This window comes from Procambarus clarkii, chromosome 21, assembly GCF_040958095.1.
Source record: "Procambarus clarkii isolate CNS0578487 chromosome 21, FALCON_Pclarkii_2.0, whole genome shotgun sequence".
NCBI lineage: Eukaryota > Metazoa > Arthropoda > Malacostraca > Decapoda > Cambaridae > Procambarus > Procambarus clarkii.
The window spans coordinates 20,805,241-20,827,581 of record NC_091170.1 but is presented as its reverse complement, the minus strand read 5'-3'; the positions used below and the strand labels follow the sequence as shown (position 1 = coordinate 20,827,581).

The 22,341-nt window shown below is 40.1% G+C and overlaps 1 protein-coding gene across 3 annotated transcripts in view; it reads left to right on the top strand.

Moving 5' to 3' along the window:
• LOC123760820 (uncharacterized) overlaps window positions 1-22,341 on the top strand; it is a 948,105-nt gene that overhangs the window by 912,608 nt on the left and 13,156 nt on the right. The window lies entirely within an intron of this gene.

The following is a 22,341-nucleotide window of genomic DNA, read 5'->3' as shown; positions in this document are numbered from 1 at the left end:
TATCCCCACAGTACATCCCATCGAAAAGGCACCATTTTGGCCTCAAATTTTTTGTACTGTGCGACTGTGAAACTGGAATGGTGATCGATATGATATTATATTCTGGTACAGATGTAGACATACCCTCAGAGGATCCTCTCGGGTTTTTCTGGCAGTGTAGTGATGCTAATGGAACCATTGCTGAACAAGGGGCACATTTTGTACACTGACAATTATTATACGATCCCCTTGCTAACAAAGTTCTTGTTTGAACATAACACGGGAGTGTGTGGCACTGTAAAGACAATTAGGAAAGAAATGCCAGTTTTTGAAAATAATATTGGTGTAGGTGATTGTGAACTTAGAAAATGTGACAAAATATTAGCAGTGCATTGGAAAGACAAACGTGAAGTCAATATGTTGACAACTATTCACACTGGTGAAATGCTTGACAGTGAGAAAGTGAGGTATCGAGATGATGGATCATTGTTCAAGCCAGAGTGTATCATTGACTACAATATAAATATGAGACTTGTAGATAAATGTTACATGATGCTTGGTGCCATTGAGTTTGTCCATAAAACTGTAAAGTGGACAAGGAAATTCTTCTTTCATCTTGTAGACGTAACCAACCCGTTCTCGCACTTTCTTTAAGTCAATATTGACTTATTAAATAAGTGCATATGTGACATACTAATTTATTGTGAATATTTTTGTTTACCTTGAAAAGCTTCATAGAAAACACCGACCTTACCTAACCTTCTTAGTATGTTAAGATAAGCATCTCATTGCTTCGTAATTACAATTATTACTTAACCTATTATTGGTATAGGTTAAGTAATAATTGTAATTACAAAGCAATAAGATGCTTATCTTAACATACTAAGAAGGTTAGGTAAGGTCGGTGTTTTCTATGAAGCTTTTCAAGGTAAACTAAAATATTCACAAAAAATTAGTATGTCACATATGCACATATTTAATAAGTCAATATTGACTATAAGAAAGTGCGAGAACGGGTTGACGTAACAGTGCTCAACAGTTTCAACATGTTTTTGATGAAAACGGGCAAAAAACCTTCAATTCGAGTGTTTAGTTAAGCTCTGCTGTCGCAGTTACTCGTCAAGTATGGCCAGGAAGATAGAGTAAGGACAGTTTATCATGCCCCAACCAGAGCGCATTTAGTTTCCAAGATACTGGCTGGTAAAGAGGTTTTTGCAATTCACAAGCCTGCCTACCTACCACCTACAGGAACTAAGGCCAAAAGTATATGTGAGTGCATTGTTTGCAAGCACTCAGAACGAAAACCAAGGAAGCGAAAATCTGTGGGTTCCATGTGTCGAGTGCAAAGTCCCGCTGTGTCTCATGGACTGTTTCTTTGAATATCTCTTGCTTGCTAAGTACTAACACTATCGCTGGCGCCATGTGTGCTCAGCAGACTTTGATGTCATGGGGCCAATGGTGCGGGCGAGCGTGCAGCGACGCCTAAATGTGTATACTCGTTTCAGTTTTCTCACCTTAATTCTTGGCCTACGTCGTTCATTTTGGTATCATGTGTTCGCAATTAAATTCCCTGCAGCTGTATATGGATATAATGTCCAATAGCCTGGCGAGACTCCTCACAGCAAAGCCTAAACTTGGAAAAGTTACCGTGAGCGCACAAAATCAGTAAAATGTGTATACTCGTTTCAGTTTTCTCACTTAAATTCTCGTGCTACGTCGTTCGTTTTGGTATCGTTGTGTTCGCAATTAAATTCCCTGCAGATGTATATGCATATAATGTCCAAAAGCCTGGTGAGACTCCCTGCAGCAAAGCCTAAAGTTACCCCGTGAACGAGCACCAATTTGCACACCACAGCCTAATGTGTATACTCTTTTCAGTTTGATAACATTAATTTTCATGTTACATCACTCGTTTTGGTATCAAATTGTTCACAAAATAAAGGCGCACATTTTAAAACTAGTCCCATAATAATAGAGCAATAACTGGAATTATAACAAAAATTAATTTTGCACGCTCATCAAAATTATTTATATATTTCTAGTGATCTGACATAAAATTTCATGTTACATCGCTCATTTTAGTATCAAATTGTTCGCAATATAAAGGCACGCATTTTAAAACTAGTCCCATAATAATAGCACAATAAATAGAATTTTAACAAATATTTAAAAATTACATATTTAGACCCAAAAACGTATTTATAATTTTTCAAGTGTTCTGACATCAAGTTTCATGTTACATCTTTCATTTTGGTATCAAACTGTGCACATTCTGAAGGCGCTTATTTTGAAACTATCCTGAGGTCGATCGGATAAAAAATTATTTTTATACAATTATTTTTGTAGTGGACGCAAGTGCTGTCCACGGCTAGGACTCAGGAAAAAAAAATGAACGCGAGTCATGTCCAAAGAGAACGATAGTGCTAAGAGTGTAATACTGTGTGTTACTTTGTAAATAGTGTGTGAAACTGTATATAATGTATTATTAGTGAAAGTAAAACAAGTAATATTGCAACAATAAACCTTTATTGAGGATACTTTAGTGACACATGTATCACAGTTCCATGGAATCATTATGGACGTTATACTTTATATACATTGTCAGGACACATATATACATCTGATACGATACGAAAAAACATTAGAAAGCATTGAAAATACATTGAAATAATATTTGTAAATATAATTGTGGCAACTAGCGGGTCTTGAATGGCCCGCGCGACCGTGTCTGGGCAAGTCACGCACCAGCGAATAGCCCATGATGACGTTACAGCGCACCTTGTCCACTTCCTCATGGCCAAAGTAGGTGGAATTTGACATTATTTTTTATATGCACGTGTTCAGGGAAGGGAATTTCTTACTTTAAAAAGAAAAAATAATTTTTTGGGAACACTTGATTTCATCCGCACCAGGTGAATTTCACAATAAACTCGGCGCAGCACGGTGGTTAAACCCATTCACACCCATGGTTTATAATGTGGACAACATGTTTTTCCAAGACTTCTATGGCAACCCATAAAGAATAGGTGGATCTTGTGAAAAAATTATATTTCTGTGGAGAGCCCTTTCAGCTCCCTGGAGCTATACTGGGCTGATGTGCATGTACAGGCATACCTCAGTTTAAGAGTTTAATTGGTTCCTGGAGACGCCTCGTATTCCGAAAACTCGCATTCCGAAGCTAATTTCCCCATAAGAAATAAAGGGAAATGAATTAATCCGTTCCTGACTACCCCAAAAACCCCACATCAAACTAAATTTTTATACCTAATTCATCTAAATAAACCTACAAAACTATGTTCAAATTATTACTTACCTTGCTGTTGAATGCTGTAGGCGTATGGAAGATGGTGAGGAGGTGGGAGGAAGAGAGGAGTTACTGTTTGGAAGGGGAGTCCCCTTCCATTATCACATCAGGCAGTGAGGACTTCACTGGTATGCACACTCTGGCACATTTTGCCTGCATACCACTAGGATTTGCTTGTTTTACTAAGAATTTGTCTAATGACACTTGTTTTTCCCTACATTTTAACACTTGTCTGTAGTAAGACATCACATTATCATTTAAAAGGTCAATGCAACAGCCTGCTACAGCTTTATCTGGGTGAGTTTTTTCAACAAAACTTTGCAGTTCTTCCCATACTTCACACATTTTCTTAATCAAGAAGGGACATCCTCTACTGCCTCTACTCACAGCTATTTTCTTAGGTTGAACCTTACCAATGGCTTTCTTGAGACCCATGGCAAGATATATAAAGAAAACTTTTATGCTCAAATGGCCAAAAAACCTGATAAAAACTGTAAATCCTTGTGAAGAATTCAGGTGGGATAGTCACTGGACACGAGACACTGGTAAACTGAGGCGCGATCGCCATGCCACCACGCGCCAGCTGGCCTGTACACGTATCAACAAACTCGCGTTCCGAGGTAACCCTCGCCTTCCGAGACATATTTTCCGAGGAAATCCTGCTCGTCTTCCGAAAAACTCGCATACAGGGACACAAGTGTAATAGTGAAAGTATTGGAAAAGCTAATCAAAACTAAATAGGGTAGAACACCTGGAGAGAAATGATATAATATCAGACAGACAGTATGGTTTTCGATCAGGAAGATCCTGTGTATCGAATTTACTCAGTTTCTATGATCGGGCCACAGAGATATTACAGGAAAGAGATGGCTGGGTTGACTGCATCTATCTGGACCTAAAAAAGGCTTTCGACAGAGTTCCACATAAGAGGTTGTTCTGGAAACTGGAAAATATTGGAGGGGTGACAGGTAAGCTTCTATCATGGATGAAAAATTTTCTGACTGATAGAAAAATGAGGGCAGTAATCAGAGGCAATGTATCGGAATGGAGAAATGTCACAAGTGGAGTACCACAGGGTTCAGTTCTTGCACCAGTGATGTTTATTGTGTACATAAATGATCTACCAGTTGGTATACAGAATTATATGAACATGTTTGCTGATGATGCTAAGATAATAGGAAGGATAAGAAATTTAGATGATTGTCATGCCCTTCAAGAAGACCTGGACAAAATAAGTATATGGAGCACCACTTGGCAAATGGAATTTAATGTTAATAAATGTCATGTTATGGAATGTGGAATAGGAGAACATAGACCCCACACAACCTATATATTATGTGAGAAATCTTTAAAGAATTCTGATAAAGAAAGAGATCTAGGAGTGGTTCTAGATAGAAAACTATCACCTGAGGACCACATTAAGAATATTGTGCAAGGAGCCTATGCAATGCTTTCTAACTTCAGAATTGCATTTAAATACATGGATGGCGATATACTAAAGAAGTTGTTCATGACTTTTGTTAGGCCAAAGCTAGAATATGCAGCTGTTGTGTGGTGCCCATATCTTAAGAAGCACATCAACAAACTGGAAAAGGTGCAAAGACATGCTACTAAGTGGCTCCCAGAACTGAAGGGCAAGAGCTACGAGGAGAGGTTAGAAGCATTAAATATGCCAAAACTAGAAGACAGAAGAAAAAGAGGTGATATGATCACTACGTACAAAATAGTAACAGGAATTGATAAAATCGACAGGGAAGACTTCCTGAGACCTGGAACTTCAAGAACAAGAGGCCATAGATTTAAACTAGCTAAACACAGATGCCGAAGAAATATAAGAAAATTCACCTTCGCAAATAGAGTGGTAGACGGTTGGAACAAGTTAAGTGAGAAGGTGGTGGAGGCCAAGACCGTCAGTAGTTTCAAAGCGTTATATGACAAAGAGTGCTGGGAAGACGGGACACCACGAGCGTAGCTCTCATCCTGTAACTACACTTAGGTAATTACACTTAGGTAATTACTCGCATTCCGAGGTACCACTGTATATATATTAGACCATGGCAACAGTCAATCGATGGAGTTCTAGGCCCACCGGGGACCAGCGTCAGAACCTGGCCTCCCCCCCTCAGATGAGGCACGAGGAACAATTGCTAATAGACACCCCCAAGTAATTGGAAGCAGTCTATGTCTGCCATATACCAAATCAGGCACCCAGAAAGGTAGGAATTCCAAAACAAGCAACAGCTGGTTAAAAATTGCAAACTGAAATAGCAAACAGAACTCCCCAATCGAAAACAAGCAAACAAGCTGTGGAGCGGTGTTGTTCTTCTGTGTTGGTGGTGTGTGAGCCAGGAGTAACATAAGAGTACTGGGGCTGCATGCACCTAGGGCCACCTTCCCTACGTGCATACACCCACAGGTGCATACAAAAAAAAAAAACTTTTTTCTTCTTAACCTGTTAAGTCATGTTCCCTGATCACAGGAAAAAAAATAAATTGTACTTACCGGCGACGTAATTGAGCCGACAAGATGGGTGATGACGTCACAGTTTGCATGTTCGCTCATGCACGGAAGCACAGTGCGTCTCGGAGGTGTCGCGCACGGTCTTCAAGCAGCCAGAGTTGCCACAAATTTATTTTCGCGTCATTATTTATAGTGTCTAGGCGTGTATTCTTTGCAATATTAGTCACTAATTGTGTTGCACATAATGTTACTTCACAGTTATTGTCAATATATGTTGCATACATCAAGTATACACATGCGCACACAAATGTTTTCCATTAAGGCATTATTATGTACAGTAATCACAATGTTCATTATTTTATATATACACACTAGCATGCACTATGTACAGGTTTCTGCACTATTATTGCACATTTAGAAATCTTGGAGTGAGTGGTAGTCGTTGAAGCAGTCGACAGGACACAATGCAACTCCACACCCTTCACACCATGTTTGCACCATTTTACATTTCTGTTCTCTTCGTTTTGTTGTTTTACATACTAGGCATGCACGTTGGCCTATTGCACGCTTTCCACTTGGTGGCAAATTCTTTAGTCTATGTTGCTTAAAGGCATCATTATGTGAGCGAGCCTGGGTGTTGCAGCATGCTGCAACACTGGGTTCATGATTGGTCTTCGTATGCCAGGGACTTCTTGAACAAACTTTGCTAATAACTGTGTTGCAAATGTAAAAGCAAATGAACGGAAACTAGGTTTGCGTCCAGTTTTCACCAGATACAAATTATAGCAGTTCAACATGCTCATGTCAACAAGATGGAAAAATACTTTTTTCGTCCACTTCAATGTTTTCCGCATACACTCGATAGTGCCAATTATCATGTCAGCCTTATCAATCAAACGCATGTTGATATTGTAGTCAAGAACACAATCTGGCTTATATACTGGTTCTCTCGTTACACGGTGCACCTTGCTACTGTTCAACATTGTACCCTCATGAACGGTTGTCAGCAGGTTCACTTCTCTCTTGTCTTTCCACCATACCAAGAGTATTTGATCATATTTCTGTACCTGGCACTCACCAATTGCAAGTCCACCGCAAAACACTGGCATTTCCCTTCTTCGTGCCTTTACTGTGCCAACCAACCCAGCTCTATTTTCAATCAAGAACCTAGCTAGTAATGGACTTGTATAGTAATTATCTGTGTATAGGATGTGCCCCTTGTTCATCCATGGTGCCATCAGTGATTTCACCACACTACCAGAGAAACCATGTTTGTCGTTACCGGGAATGTCTACATCGCTAGCTGAATGCAGAATCATGTGTAACACGTATCCTGTGTCACAGTCACACAGTACAAAGAATTTCAATCCAAATCTGTTTCGTTTGGAGGGAATATACTGTTTGAATGAAACATGTCCTTTGAAAAGTACAAGGGATTCGTCAATCACCAGCTTCTGTGCTGGTAAGTAAAAATCTCTGAATTTTCCAATCACTTCATTCATATAGTGCCTGACTTGCCAAAGTCTATCATCCTCTGTCCAGTCCTCATTACTTGCAAAATGCAGACACCTGAGTAGTATCTGAAATCTGTCTCGGGACATATATTTCCCGAAGAAAGGTGTTGGAATAGTCAGATCTTTGCTCCAGTAATCTGTGAGAGCATGTTTGACACAGTGTTTCATCAACATACATATCGCTAGAAACACATACATTTCACGTACATTGGTGGTTTTCTAACGTTGCAATCGTGAAAATTCTGTTACCTCTCTTCTAATGAGATGAGCCGCATGAAGGTTCATTTGGTGTACAATATATTCCATGAGCGGCTCATCATAGAATGCTGTAAAATAATCACATTCACTCATATCCTCTCCATTATCAGGGAAAAGCTGTATAATCTAAATGTCTTTATTGTCAAAGACAGGAATTCAGGGAATAAAACCAGCACCATCACTCCACACTAGTACACCTGGTGTCCTGTGAAACGCAGGGGATGCAACAGGGACACTATGGCGAGGAAGCGATGCACCCTGTGGACCAGGAGCTGAAGCCCGTCTACGCACAGTACGGCCGCTATATGCACGTGAGGTAGAAGCATGTGAACATGAGGCTCTTGGTGTCTCATGTTGTTCCATGCGGTGGCACTTGGCTGGGCGAGATGCTGCTGATGCAACAAAATCTCCCCCAGTAACACCACTGGTACTGGCACCAGGCTCAGTAACACTATGTTCTGATTCCACTTCACTAAAACCAGAAAAAGAGTCACCTTCCTCTGACTCGTCACCGAAAATATCCTCAGATTCTAAATAAGCACAGGAACTGTGTGGTCGAGGGTGAATTGGAGTTGACACTGGGCAAGGTGGCATGGGTGAGCGTATAGGCCTCGCCATGGGAGGCGTCTGTATCTCATTTTCACTGTCCGTGCTATCATCATCGGTCAATTGTGTGTAGTCTTTATCAATATCAGAGTCATCAAAGTCACTTTCTTCACCATCGGAAAATAATTAACTGGTTATTTGCTCTAGGGAGCTGGTCGGCCAAGCAGACAGCACTCTGGACTTGTGATCCTGTGGTCCCGGGTTCGATCCCGGGCACTGGCGAGAAACAATGGGCAGAGTTTCTTTCACCCTATGCCCCTGTTACCTAGCAGTAAAATAGGTACCTGGGTGTTAGTCAGCTGTCAAAAGCTGCTTCCTGGGGGTGGAGGCCTGGTCGAGGACCGAGTCGCGGGGACACTTAACCATTAACATGCTAGGGGTATAATATCCTTTCTTCCCCACAGGCGCATGTAATTTTGAAAAAAAAACAAAAAATTCTTCCTAACCTGTTAATTTGTATTCACTGATCACGGGAAAAATAATAAAAAAATCATAAGTGGCATATATTGCCCGCTATAGGGCGGGGAAGTCTGGCAAATTATAGGCGCTGACTCAGCGTGCGTCCAAGGCAATCTGTTGCTCGCCAGCTGTCAGGCTGGAGTTGCCACAAAGAGATAATTACCTAATTATTAGAATGTCTCTGATTGATTTTTCATAGTTTTTTTTTGCTGTATTATTATTCAATAGTGTGTAGTTTGATATATTTATATAATAAAATGAGTGAATCATTGCTGTACTCAAAAATATGGTGTGCATATTGTTGATTCAATTATGTTCATCAAACAGTGAACAAATACTGTGTCAGTTATTACACTATAAGCACATGTTATATATAAGTATCTGCATGTTTAGTTCACTATAACGAACCACTAAGTAGCTATTATGAGTCAAAAAGTAACGAGGAGTGACCGCCGTGTACCAGCCAGCCACTCCCGCCCTCCCTCAAGTCATCTGACTCACCCACATTCTCCTCCCACAATACTGTTTCTGCTATAATTCACTAAATACAGACGTTATATATAAGTATCAACATGTTTTGTTCACTATAACTGTACATCTAAGCTTGTATGGTGAGTAAAGGCACAAAGATGTAGGACCTTACACAGTCAGCTGATGGCTGCCGCCCTCAAGGCCAGACGCACTAATATTTCTCCTCCAACAATACTGTGTGGTGTTATTAGGCTATATATCTTATATACAGACGTTATATAAAAGTATTTACATGTTTTGTTCACCATAACTGTACATCTAAGCTTGTATGGTGATTAAAGGCACAATGACGTAGGACCTTACACAGTCAGCTGATGGCTGCCGCCCTCAAGGCCAGACGCACTAATATTTCTCCTCCAACAATACTGTGGGGTGTTATTACGCTATATATCTTATATACAAATAATAAATATAAATAAATAAATAAATAAATAAATGTTTATTTAGGTAAGGTACATACATACAAGAGCTTTTACAAAGTTTGTTGAATTAATAGATAGAGCTAGTACATACAATACCTAAAGCCACTATTACGCAAAGCGTTTCGGGCAGGAAAAATATTAATGACTAAAGCTTAATACTATTGGGTATAATGAATAAAACGTGTTGAGAACAAATAAAAATAGAGGTAAAAGAGGGGGGAACATGGCTGAAAAAGCAGCACAAATACAGTTACAAATTATTACAGACAATTACATTCAAACAGCGTTGTTTTGAGGAAAAAAAACAGACATGGGTTGACAACAGAGGGGTAAGGTAGGTTACAGGGAATTTATTAGGTAGTGCTTTGTTTTTATCTTAAACTGGTTGAGAGAGGTACAGTCTTTAACATGGTTGGGAAGGTCATTCCACATTATGGGTCCCTTGATTTGAAGAGCATTTCTAGTTTGATTAAGTCGTACTCTAGGAATATCAAAACTGTATTTATTTCTGGTGTGGTGCTCATGGGTTCTGTTACAACCTTCAATGAATCTTTTGAGGTCAGGATTGGCATTACAGTTCAGTGTTTTATATATGTATAATACACATGAGAGAATGTGCAGTGACTTAATATCTAACATATTCAGAGATTTGAGTAGGGGTACCGAGTGATGTCTGGGGCTAGAGTTGGATATTGTCCTAATAGCAGCTTTGTGTTGAGTAATTAGAGGACGTAAATGATTTTGGGTAGTAGAACCCCAAGCACAAATACCATAGTTGAGATATGGATAGATGAGGGAGTAAGAGAGAGTCACCAGGGCAGGGCGGGGTACATAATATCTGACCTTAGAAAGAATGCCAACAGTTTTTTTAACTTTTTTTGATATATTTAGAATGTGTCCCTGGAAATTCAGCTTGTGGTCGATGAGAACCCCAAGGAATTTGCCATCTAATTTGTTACAAATTTGGGTATTGTTTATTTTGAGATTTATTTGATTAGAGGATTTATTGCCAAACAGAATATAGAAAGTTTTGTCAATGTTAAGGGTGAGTTTGTTGGCAGTTAGCCAAAGATGGACTTTCTTTAGCTCAGTATTTACTGTGGCATTTAGAGCAAGGGGGTCAGGACTGGAGTAAATGAAGGTTGTGTCGTCAGCAAATAGAATTGGTTTGAGGTGTTGGGAGACATTTGGAAGGTCATTAATGTAGATGAGAAAGAGGAGAGGGCCAAGTATGCTGCCCTGAGGACCACCAATGTTGATGGGTAGGGTGGGAGAAATTGTATTATTCACAGAAACATACTGGAGCCTGTCAGTAAGATAAGATTTGAGGTATTGCAGGGAGTGTCCTCTGACTCCATAATGATGTAATTTAAGAAGAAGGTTTTGGTGGTTGACAGTGTCAAAAGCCTTACGCAGGTCCACAAATAACCCAACAGGGAACTCCTTTTTATCAAGAGCTGCGTGAATCAAGTTAATCATACTAATAAGTGCATCGTTAGTGCTTTTTTTGGGTCTGAAGCCATATTGACAAGAGCTAAGTATATTGTGTTTGGCTAGAAAAGAGTAAAGCTGCTTGTAGATTAGTTTTTCAAATATTTTTGACAAGTTAGGTAGGATTGATATACAGAAGGTCTGTTGTTGTTAACATCTGTGAGATCACCACGTTTGTGGACAGGGGTTACTCTTGCTTTTCTTAGAATGTCTGGAAAGGTTTGGAGTTCAAGTGACTTGTTGAAGAGCAATGCAATAGCAGGGGCTAAAGATCTGGAGGCTTTTTTGTAAATTAAAGTTGGTATCTCCTGGAGGGCACTAGACTTGGTTTTAAGGGAAAGGATTATCTCATTGACATCAGTGGAATTAGTAGGCTTTAGGTACAGAGACTGTGGATAGTTACCTGTAAGATAGTCCTTAACATCAGTACTGGAAGATGGAATATCATTTGCAAGGGATGACCCAATGGAAGAGAAGAACCTATTGAACTCAATAGCAGAATCAGAGGCTGAAAGTTGACCAACGTTATTGGACAGGAGTGTTGGTTTGTTATTTAAAATCTTCTTTGATCCCAATATTTGTGAAATTGTGCTCCAAGTTTTTTTAATGTTGCTCTTTATTTGGGTAAATTTATTGTCATAGTATTTAGTTTTGGCTCGTCTAATTATTTTAGATAGCAATACCGAGTAATTCTTTGAGAATTCTTTGGAGACGGTTAATAACCTATACTTCTTCTCAATGTCGTGTTTTTTGTTTATGGATTTAAGTATTCCCTTTGTAAGCCAAGGATTGTTAAGCCTTTTGTTTGTGACTTGTTTTGTAAGCATAGGACAGTGGGTGTTATAAAGGCTAAGAGTTGTTTGAAGAAAAGATTGCACTGCTAGGTTGATGTCCCCTATGTTACCTAACTCGGACTCCCAGTTGATATTATCATTATACAGAAGTTATATATCAGTATTTACATGTTTTGTTCACCATAACTGTACATCTAAGCTTGTATGGTGAGTAAAGGCACAAAGACGTAGGACCTCACACAGTCAGCTGATGGCTGCCGCCCTCAAGGCCAGACGCACTAATATTTCTCCTCCAACAATACTGTGTGGTGTTATTACGCTATATACACATATTATATATAAATATCTACCTGCTTTATTCACCATACTTGTACAAAAAAACTGGTATGGTGCCCGAAGACCATCGTGGTAACCAGTAAACAACACCGTCGTCTGCACGATGGCGTCGTGCAGACGACACCACCGCCCTCGCCAAAATTGCGGCTCCAAATCTTCTCTTGCTGTGTATACCCTCTATACACACGTTATATATAAGTATCTACATTTGTGTTCTCCATAGCGAACCACTAAGCTGGTATGGTGAGTGCAGTCAATAAAAGGTGGCCCACACACAGTCAGAAGACATCGCCACCACCCTCCCTCCCACAGCATTACTCCTCCCTCCATGGCGCACAGCACTAAATATCACCACAATCCTGCTATTATCAGAACCATGGTCAGATTTATCACAGTCAGGGGTCTTCTGTAATAATATCGCTACATAATAGCATGAACACGTATATTTTGGCATTTTTAGGCGATGCTGTAGTCACAAGCTGAACAGCAGTGCTGTTAGCTCATGCTGCGTGCATCAGGCTTGGTTGCTCACTCAATACTGAGGCCAATAACACCCGGGAGTTTGGCCCACGATTTTTTTTTTAAATGGAGTCTGTTTACAAGAGCCCTGATGAAGGTGTGGTGAACCCTGTGTATCCACGGGCCATTTAAATCTTGCGTAGTACTCCAACACGTCATATGATGTGATGCGCAGTTGACTGGAACAACGTCCAACACGTCAGATGACGTGATGCACACTTTAAGGGTTAAGCCCTGAAATCATCTCAAGATAACCTCAAGATTGGGTGAGTGATTGCATGGGGCGTGCCCGGGAAGCGTTCGGCTGTGCGCTCGACATGGCGGCTGCTGGGTAACTGAGGCCTCCCATGCGATAGTAGTGTGAGCTGGATTTTGTTTTCAAAATGGCAGCTGTTTACTATAGCCCCTGGGCAGCGTATGGGGACCTCCTTATACTCCGCGGGCCTTTTAAATCATGCGCAGTACTCCAAAGCTTCATATGATGCGATGCGTAATTTACTGCAAGTCGGTCAAAGCATCATATGATGCGATGCGCAATTTAAGGGTTAATGACACCTTTAACCCGGAGTCCTGCAAGTGGTGTTCCTTGCTTGTACTTCAATTCACCCAGTCCACTGATGTTGATATTCAGGTGCAGGCAGCTTCAGCTTTGCATGCACGGTTTAGATTGCTGCAATGCGCTAGGTTGCCTTTTTGGATTCCCCACAGCTGCCCCACTTTGGTTAATCCTGCTCACCTTTCCCCCTTTCCGGCTCCCAGCTCCCAAATGTCTGTGGGTTTCGGAGTCAGGGCAGTGTTTTCTTGGTGGTGAGACTCGGGCAGCTTCATAGACTTCAAGGACCCTTCGGGTTCAGTAGCAGAGGCATTCGATCCTGTTCCTCCTGCCGGGGCATCTGGGTCGTGCCAGCAGGGCCCCCCCTTCATCCCTCCTTTTCTGGTAGGCTCTGTCTTTTCTCCAGAGGCAGAGGGTTTGGAGGATGGCTCAGCCCTGGGTCTTGATGTGGAGGTTCCCGAGGCTGGGGAGGAGTTCACTTTGGGGGCTTGGGGCCCCATTTCATCCCCATTTGGGTGTTGGTACCCTCAGGGCTGGGCTTGTTGTTACAGGGGGAGGGGTTTTCCTATCCCTCTTCCCTGTACTAGTTTGACTCTTTCCCGGGTTTGGTTCCGGGTTCCCTTGGGTTCCTCGATTCCCTCCTTCCAGAGGTTTTCGGCCTCCCGCATCCCTCTGAGGGAGGTGTAATTACCTAAGTGTAATTACCTAAGTGTAGTTACAGGATGAGAGCTACGCTCGTGGTGTCCTGTCTTCCCAGCACTCTTTGTCATATAACGCTTTGAAACTACTGACGGTCTTGGCCTCCACCACCTTCTCACTTAACTTGTTCCAACCGTCTACCACTCTATTTGCGAAGGTGAATTTTCTTATATTTCTTCGGCATCTGTGTTTAGCTAGTTTAAATCTATGACCTCTTGTTCTTGAAGTGCCAGGTCTCAGGAAATCTTCCCTGTCGATTTTATCAATTCCTGTTACTATTTTGTATGTAGTGATCATATCACCTCTTTTTCTTCTGTCTTCCAGTTTTGGCATGTTTAATGCTTCCAACCTCTCCTCGTAGCTCTTACCCTTCAGTTCTGGGAGCCACTTAGTAGCATGTCTTTGCACCTTTTCCAGTTTGTTGATGTGCTTCTTAAGATATGGGAACCACACAACAGCTGCATATTCTAGCTTTGGCCTAACAAAAGTCATGAACAATTTCTTTAGTATATCGCCATCCATGTATTTAAATGCAATTCTGAAGTTAGAAAGCATAGCATAGGCTCCTTGCACAATATTCTTTATGTGGTCCTCAGGTGATAGTTTTCTATCTAGAACCACCCCTAGATCTCTTTCTTTATCAGAATTCTTTAAAGGTTTCTCACATAATATATAGGTTGTGTGGGGTCTATGTTCTCCTATTCCACATTCCATAACATGACATTTATTAACATTAAATTCCATTTGCCAAGTGGTGCTCCATCTACTTATTTTGTCCAGGTCTTCTTGCAGGGCATGACAATCTTCTAAATTTCTTATCCTTCCTATTATCTTAGCATCATCAGCAAACATGTTCATATAATTCTGTATACCAACTGGTAGATCATTTATGTACACAATAAACATCACTGGTGCAAGAACTGAACCCTGTGGTACTCCACTTGTGACATTTCTCCATTCCGATACATTGCCTCTGATTACTGCCCTCATTTTTCTATCAGTCAGAAAATTTTTCATCCATGATAGAAGCTTACCTGTCACCCCTCCAATATTTTCCAGTTTCCAGAACAACCTCTTATGTGGAACTCTGTCGAAAGCCTTTTATAGGTTCAGATAGATGCAGTCAACCCAACCATCTCTTTCCTGTAACATCTCTGTGGCTCGATCATAGAAACTGAGTAAATTCGATACACAGGATCTTCCAGATCGAAAACCATAATGTCTGTCTGATATTATATCATTTCTCTCTAGGTGTTCTACCCATTTAGTTTTGATTAGTTTTTCCAATACTTTCACTATTACACTTGTCAATGATACAGGTCTATAATTGAGGGGGTCTTCCCTGCTGCCACTTTTGTAGATTGGAACTATGTTAGCCTGTTTCCACACGTCTGCTACGATTCCTGTACACAGGGATGCCTGAAAGATCAGGTGAAGTTGAATGCTGAGCTCAGATGCACATTCTCTCAGAACCCATGGTGAAACGCCATCGGGGCCAGCTGCTTTGTTCTTACCGAGCTCCTTGAGCATTTTTTCCACTTCGTCTCTAGTCACCTCTATGTGCTCTATGTTGTTCTCTGGAATTCTTATTGTATCTGGTTCCCTAAAGATTTCATTTTGTACAAACACACTTTGGAACTTTTCGTTTAGTGTTTCACACATTTCCTTTTCATCTTCTGTGAATCTGTTTCCCATTTTCAACCTCTGAATATTATCCTTTACCTGCAATTTGTTGTTTATGAATTTATAGAATAGACCTGGTTCTGTTTTACATTTGTCTGCAATCCCTTTTTCAAAATTTCTTTCTGCCTCTCTCCTCACTGCCGTGTAGTTGTTTCTCGCATCTTTGTATCGCTGGTATGTTTGGGGTTTCGGCCTCTTCCTGTATTGATTCCATTTTTGTGTCTTTTGGTCTCTAGCCCTCTCGCAATTTCTATTCAACCAATCCTGTTTCCTAGTTCTGCATCTCTGTTTTGGCATGAATTTTTTTGTGCCTTTATCATATATTTCACAAAACTTGACATACATCTCATTCACTTCCTTGCCTAGCATCAAGTCTGTCCAATTATACTCTCTAAAAAAATTTCTAAGGTCACCATAATGTCCTCTCCTGAAGTCTGGTTTTTCAACTGCTTCAACCTTCTTATTTTCTTCCAGCTTATAACGCATTGCATACTTTATTCCCAAAAAGACATGGTCACTTTTACCCAAGGGAGGAAGGTACTGAATGTCAAATATCTCTTCCTCCTTCCTGGTAAATATCAAATCTAGCATGGAGGGAACGTCCCCTTCCCTCATCCTCGTAGCTTGTTTAACATGTTGATACAAGAATGTTTCCAGGATGAGGTCTACAAATTTACAGGTCCAAAAATCTTCTGTTTTAGCTTCATATGCTTCCCAGTCTATGGATTTCAAAGTTGAAGTCACCGACTATCAACAGTCGTGATCTATCGTTATCCACTCTCGCTATAATCTCTCTCATTATTGTTATAAGACCTTCACGTTTACTATCTAGCTCCTCCTTTGACCATGTGCTGCTTGGCGGTGAACTATATGCATTTATGATCATTAGTTTATCATCCTCATGGCAGATCTCTAGTGCTATTATGTCAACTTCTTGTGGATTGGCAGTCATTAATTCGTTCACCTTTAGGTGTTCTTTTACCAGCACAGCAACGCCACCGCCTTTCCTAATTTTTCTGTCCCGTCTCCAAATTGAGTAGCCCCTTGGGAATATGACCTCATTCAAAATTACATCTTCAAGTTTTGTCTCCGTGAGTGCAACAATGTCTGGTGTCTGCAGCTGTATTACATCACTTAACTCCAGTATCTTCGATCTCACTCCATCTATGTTGGTGTATGCAATCTTCAGGAACTTGTTCCCCCTCTCCTTATTCTTCACTCCCCCTCTCTCTATTGGTTTTTGTTGGTTTGCCTTTATGTACCACTTTACTGGTTTGCCTACCCCTATCACTTTGTAGAAAAAAGAATTTATTTCTTCTTCATTCCTGCTCTCATTTAAATGTTTTGCCTCGGCGAGGTTCAGTTTCAGCTTCTCTCTATCTTCTTTTGAAAGATCTCTTCTTAACGACCACCCTTTCCCATCCTCATCACTTTGCAATTTTCTAGCATTCCTTAGTACTTCTTCCATCTGTTTGGCACCGTTTAGGGTGATCCTCAAAGGTCGATCTTTCCCTTTTACGTACCTGCCTATTCTCCTGTAGTCGCACACATTCTCTATGGTTGTGAGACCTTCCACGAGGCCAACAATTTTATCTACTACTTTAGCTTCTTCTACAGCTCTTTCTGACCTAGATGTTATCGCCTTTTCTTTGCAGCCAAAAATGATCAGGGACTTACTCCGATCAACTGTGTTTTGCACCAACTTCGGGTTAGATGCCAATTCTTTTCTCACTTCCAGCCTAATGTTTGTTTTATCTTGGTTGCTGCAGTGTTTGACTTCCTTTACTGCTTCTTCTATTTTTTCCTTCTCCTTGGCCACTTGTGCATAAGTGAGTTGCATATCTTTCTTGCACTATTCTATTCCCTGTGTAACTTCCTCCATCTGTGCTGACAAAAGCTGTTTCTCCTGTTGAATTTCCTTGCCTTACCTATTGTAGTCATTTATGTTTAAATTTACTTTAACTTCTTCCAAAGCTATTTTTAAGAGTTTATTTTCTTCTTCCATGGCTTTGCAATTTGTTTCCAATTGATTCTTATCATTGCGCAAGTCTTTCACTAAACCCTCAAGACATAAAACTTTGCTATTCAAATGGTCATTACTTTCTTTCAATTTACTAATTATTTCTACATGAGAGTTCACTATAGTATCTAAATTTACCAACTTGTTATGTAGACTGCTAATATCAATGCTTTCTTCATTGAATCCCTCAAAATCAAGCTCTGTTTTGTTTTCCCCTTGCCAGTGGCCATCTTGAATGTTCTTCTCTGCACTGTAAACACTAGGGCAACTTTTTCTCATCCGATTTTTCACTTCCCTTAGCACTTTCCTGTTATCTCACCTATTTTTCAAGAGCACTATACCTTTATGTTCTCTGGGACACCACTCGCTACCATCAACCTGTACTACAATACTTAGGATTGTTGAAATATGCTGGAGCTTCTCTGCTGCAAGTGTTGACCCTAGGGGTGTCACCTTTTGAGTGTGTAATACAGTGTGTTACTGTGTAAATAGTGTGAGAAACTGTATATATTGTAATCTTAATGAATTTTTAACAGGTAATATTGCGATAATAAACATTTATTGTGGGCACATTACTGACACATGTATCACAGTTCCAGGGAACATTATGAACATTCTTCTGTATACATATTGTAAAGGACACATATATGTATCATATACAATGAAAAAAACAAATAAAACCGCATTGGAAATACATAAAACAAATAATTGAAAATATATTTGTGGCAACACCCGGTGCTTGAATGGCCCGCGCGACTGTGTCTGGGCGATTCACTCATGGGCGACCAGGCCGTGATGACGTTACAGCGCACCTTGACCACGTCCCCACAGCCAAAGTAACTGGAATTTGGTTTTTATTTTTACATAGACATGTTCAGGGAAGGGAATTTATCATTTTACAAAGAAAAACAAAATTTTGGGAACACTTTATTTCATGCACACTGTGGGAATTTCACAATAAACTCCGCGCAGCATGTTGGTTAAATTAATTTACAAACATACTGTGTGCCACAAATCGGTGAACGAAAATCATTGAAACTCAGCCATTCACTTGTGTGAACCGTTCTGGCTGGTGTTTGGTTCATATGATTCACTTATTGTGTGGTCCACTTGTGTGATCCAACTTGTCTTATGAAGGAATTATTAATTGTAATCCGTGATAAGAATGAGACAGTATTCCACCACTCTGTGAACTCTGTCCCAACATTGTAAGCTTGTGGACCACGTGTGGACCACTTGTGCAGTCCGCTTGTTTGGTCCACTTGTGTGATCCAACTTCTCATATGAAGGAATTAATAATTGTAATCTGTGATAGAATGGGAAAGTTTTCCATCAGTCTGTGAACTCTGTCTTGACGTCATAAGCAAATCCGAACATCCCCCGCTTCGGCGAACCATTGTTCGTCGAACCGGGTGAGTAAATTCTGCCTGAAAAGTGTGCGAACTAGCCGGAGATTCATTGAATCGGGGTACGTTGAATCGAGGTTGTACTTTGTATTTGTGACCTTTACAATATGTATACAGTAGAATGTTCATAATGTTCTATGGAACTGTGATACATGTGTTAGTAATGTGTCCACAATAAATGTTTATTGTCACAATATTACGTGGTAAAAATTCACTAAAATTACAATATGTACAGTTTCACATACTATTTACACAGTAACACACTGTACTACACACTCAGCACTTTCGGAGGTGCATAATAATCAACGAAGTAGTCCATGGTACACAGCACGACTTTGCTCTCGTTGCACCAGCTACAGATAGATTTTCACTCCTGTTTCATCATTCTGTGTGCTTGCAAATAACGCACTCGCGTGCACCCTTGGCTTTAGTACTTGTAGATGGTATGTAGCCAAGCTTGTAAAGCATAAGGTAGTATTGAAACGATTATAGGAAAAGCTCATATTGTAAGGTAGTCTTGAAAAAATAGCTTTGTAAGGTCCCATACAGGAAGAAATTCAGCTAATCTCAAAGAGTGTCCGTCAGTCAGGAAGAGATTCAGGTATTTTTGAAAACATCTATGGAAAACACCACCTGTGGAAGCCGCTAACACTGTTCATCTATACTGCTTGTATCAGATGCATCATCACTGAATGCAGAAAATGATTCATCTATGTATCATGTATATAACTTGGAGATGGCAAGGGTGGGGCTCAGAGCTACAACTGGATATGCTCGCTGTATCATCCTCATAGGTGCTGTATCACTTGCATCCGACCTTTGTGTTAAGTCCTTATTGCACCTAGCTTCACCAATATTATGACCCTTATATTTTTCAAACGATAAGGTCTGAATTTCACCGACTAAGTGCAATTTTTCAACACCATGTCGAACAGGTATTTGGGAGCCAGAGGCACGTGTCCCACCCATGGTTGCTCACACAGTACTAACCCATCCAGCAGCCCTAGTCTTTCATATTTGTTATAGCAAAAGGTTCGTTCAGTGTTTGTTGGGTAGGCTGCTCCATTATGACAACCTTTCTTTGTTTCAAATGTGTTCATTTGTTTTGTATTTATCGCTTACGTCTGAATAATAAAGCAGCATACCCGACAAACACTGAACGAACCTTTATGGCATTTGTCTATTTATCAAATTGTTTCAACTGTTTTTTCTTGTTTTTTTTTTATTTAACACTATCGCTTGCTTTGGACACCGATCACATCCATTTTTTTTATCTTGAGTCCTGGCTGTGGACAGGGCTCGCGTCCACTACAAAAATATTTGTATAAAATTATTTTTTTATCCGATCGACCTCAGGATAGTTTCAAAATCAGTGCCTTTAGAATGCACACAATTTTATACCAAAATGAAAGATGTAACACGAAACTTGATGTCAGAACACTTGAAAGATTATAAATACGTTTTTGGGTCTAAATTTTTAATTTTAAAATATTTGTTAAAATTCTATTTATTGTGCTATTATTATGGGACTAGATTTAAAATGCGCGCCTTTATATTGCAAACAATTTGATACCAAAACGAGGGATGTAACATGAAAATTGATGTGAGAACACTGGAAAGATATAAATAATTTTGATCATGAGCGTCCTAAATTAAAATATTTGTAAAAATTCCAGCTATTGCTCCATTATTATGAGACTAGTTTTAAAATGTGCACCTTTACATTGCAAACAATTTGATACCAAAACGAGAGATGTAACATGAAAATTGATGTTATCAAACTGAACGAGTATAAACATTAGGTTGTGTGCAAATTGGTGCTCGTTCACAGGTAACTTTAGGTTACCTGTGAACTTTAACGCTAAGCTTTTGGACATTATATGCATATACATCTGCAGGGAATTTAATTGTGAACACAATGACACCAAAACAAACGACATAGCACGAAAATTAAGGTGAGAAAACTTAAATGAGTATTCACATTTTACTGATTTTGTGTGCTCACAGGTAACTTTTCCGACTTTAGGCTTTGCTGTGGGGAGTTACGCCAGGCTTTTGGACATTATATGCATATACATCTGCAGGGAATTTAATTGCGAACACAATGATACCAAAACAAACAACGTAGCACAAGAATTAAGGTAAGAAAACTGAAATGAGTATACGCATTTAGGCGTCGCCGCACGCTCGCCCGTACCATTAGCCCCATGATGTCAAAGTCTGCGGTGCGTGCCTGGTGTGGGCAACAGTGTTAAGAAACATGGAGCAGCCTATCTGTACACCACCGAACGAAACTTTTTGACATTTGTTCCGGTTTTCTAAATTCTGTATTTTTTTTTATTATTTATGTTTTTTATGGAAGAAACATGGAGCAGCCTACCTGCCAACAACTGAACAAACCTTTTGCTATAAGACAAATGAAAAATAAATATTGAACACATTTGAAGAAAGGAAAATGTCATAAAGGTTTGTTCAGTGTATGTAAGGTAGGCTGCTCCATTATTGAGACATAAATAATAAATACAAAACAAATGGAACACATTTGAAACAAAGAAAGATTGTTTTAATGGAACAGCCTACCTGCCAAACACCGAACGAACCTTTTTGACATTTGTTGTATTTCAGAAATTTCATTTCTTTTTTTCTACAAAAACGTCAGTACTTTGCAACATCTCAGCAGTCACCCCTTTATATCCCAGCATCATTAGCATCTTTAACCCTTTAGTTGCACAAAACATCATATGAAGCGTTGAGTGACTTGTGGTAACTTGCGCTCGGCATCATATGATGTTTTGGAGTACTGCACAAGATTTAAACAGCCCGCGGATGGACAGCATTCACCACACCTTCATCAGGGCTCTTGTAAACAGATGCCATTTTTTTTAAATCGTTGGCCAAATTCCCGGGAGTGAGGGGCTTCAGTATCGAGTAAGCTACCAAGCCTGACACACGCAGCATGAGCTCACAGCACTGCTCTTCAGCTTGTGACCACAGCATCACCTAAAAATGCCATAATATGCATGTTCTTGCTATTTTTTAGCAATGATATTATTACAGAAAACCCCTGACTGTGATAAAACAGACCAGGGTTCTGATAATAGCAGGATTGTGGTGATATTTAGCACTGTGCTCCTTGGAGGGAGGAGTAATGCTGTGGGAGGGAAGGTGGTGGCATTGTCTTCTGACTGTGTGTGGCCACCTTTTATTGACTGCACTCACCATACCAGGTTAGTGGTTTGCTATGGTGAGCACAAATGTAGATACTTATATATAACGTGTGTATAGAGTGTAATAACAGCAAAATACG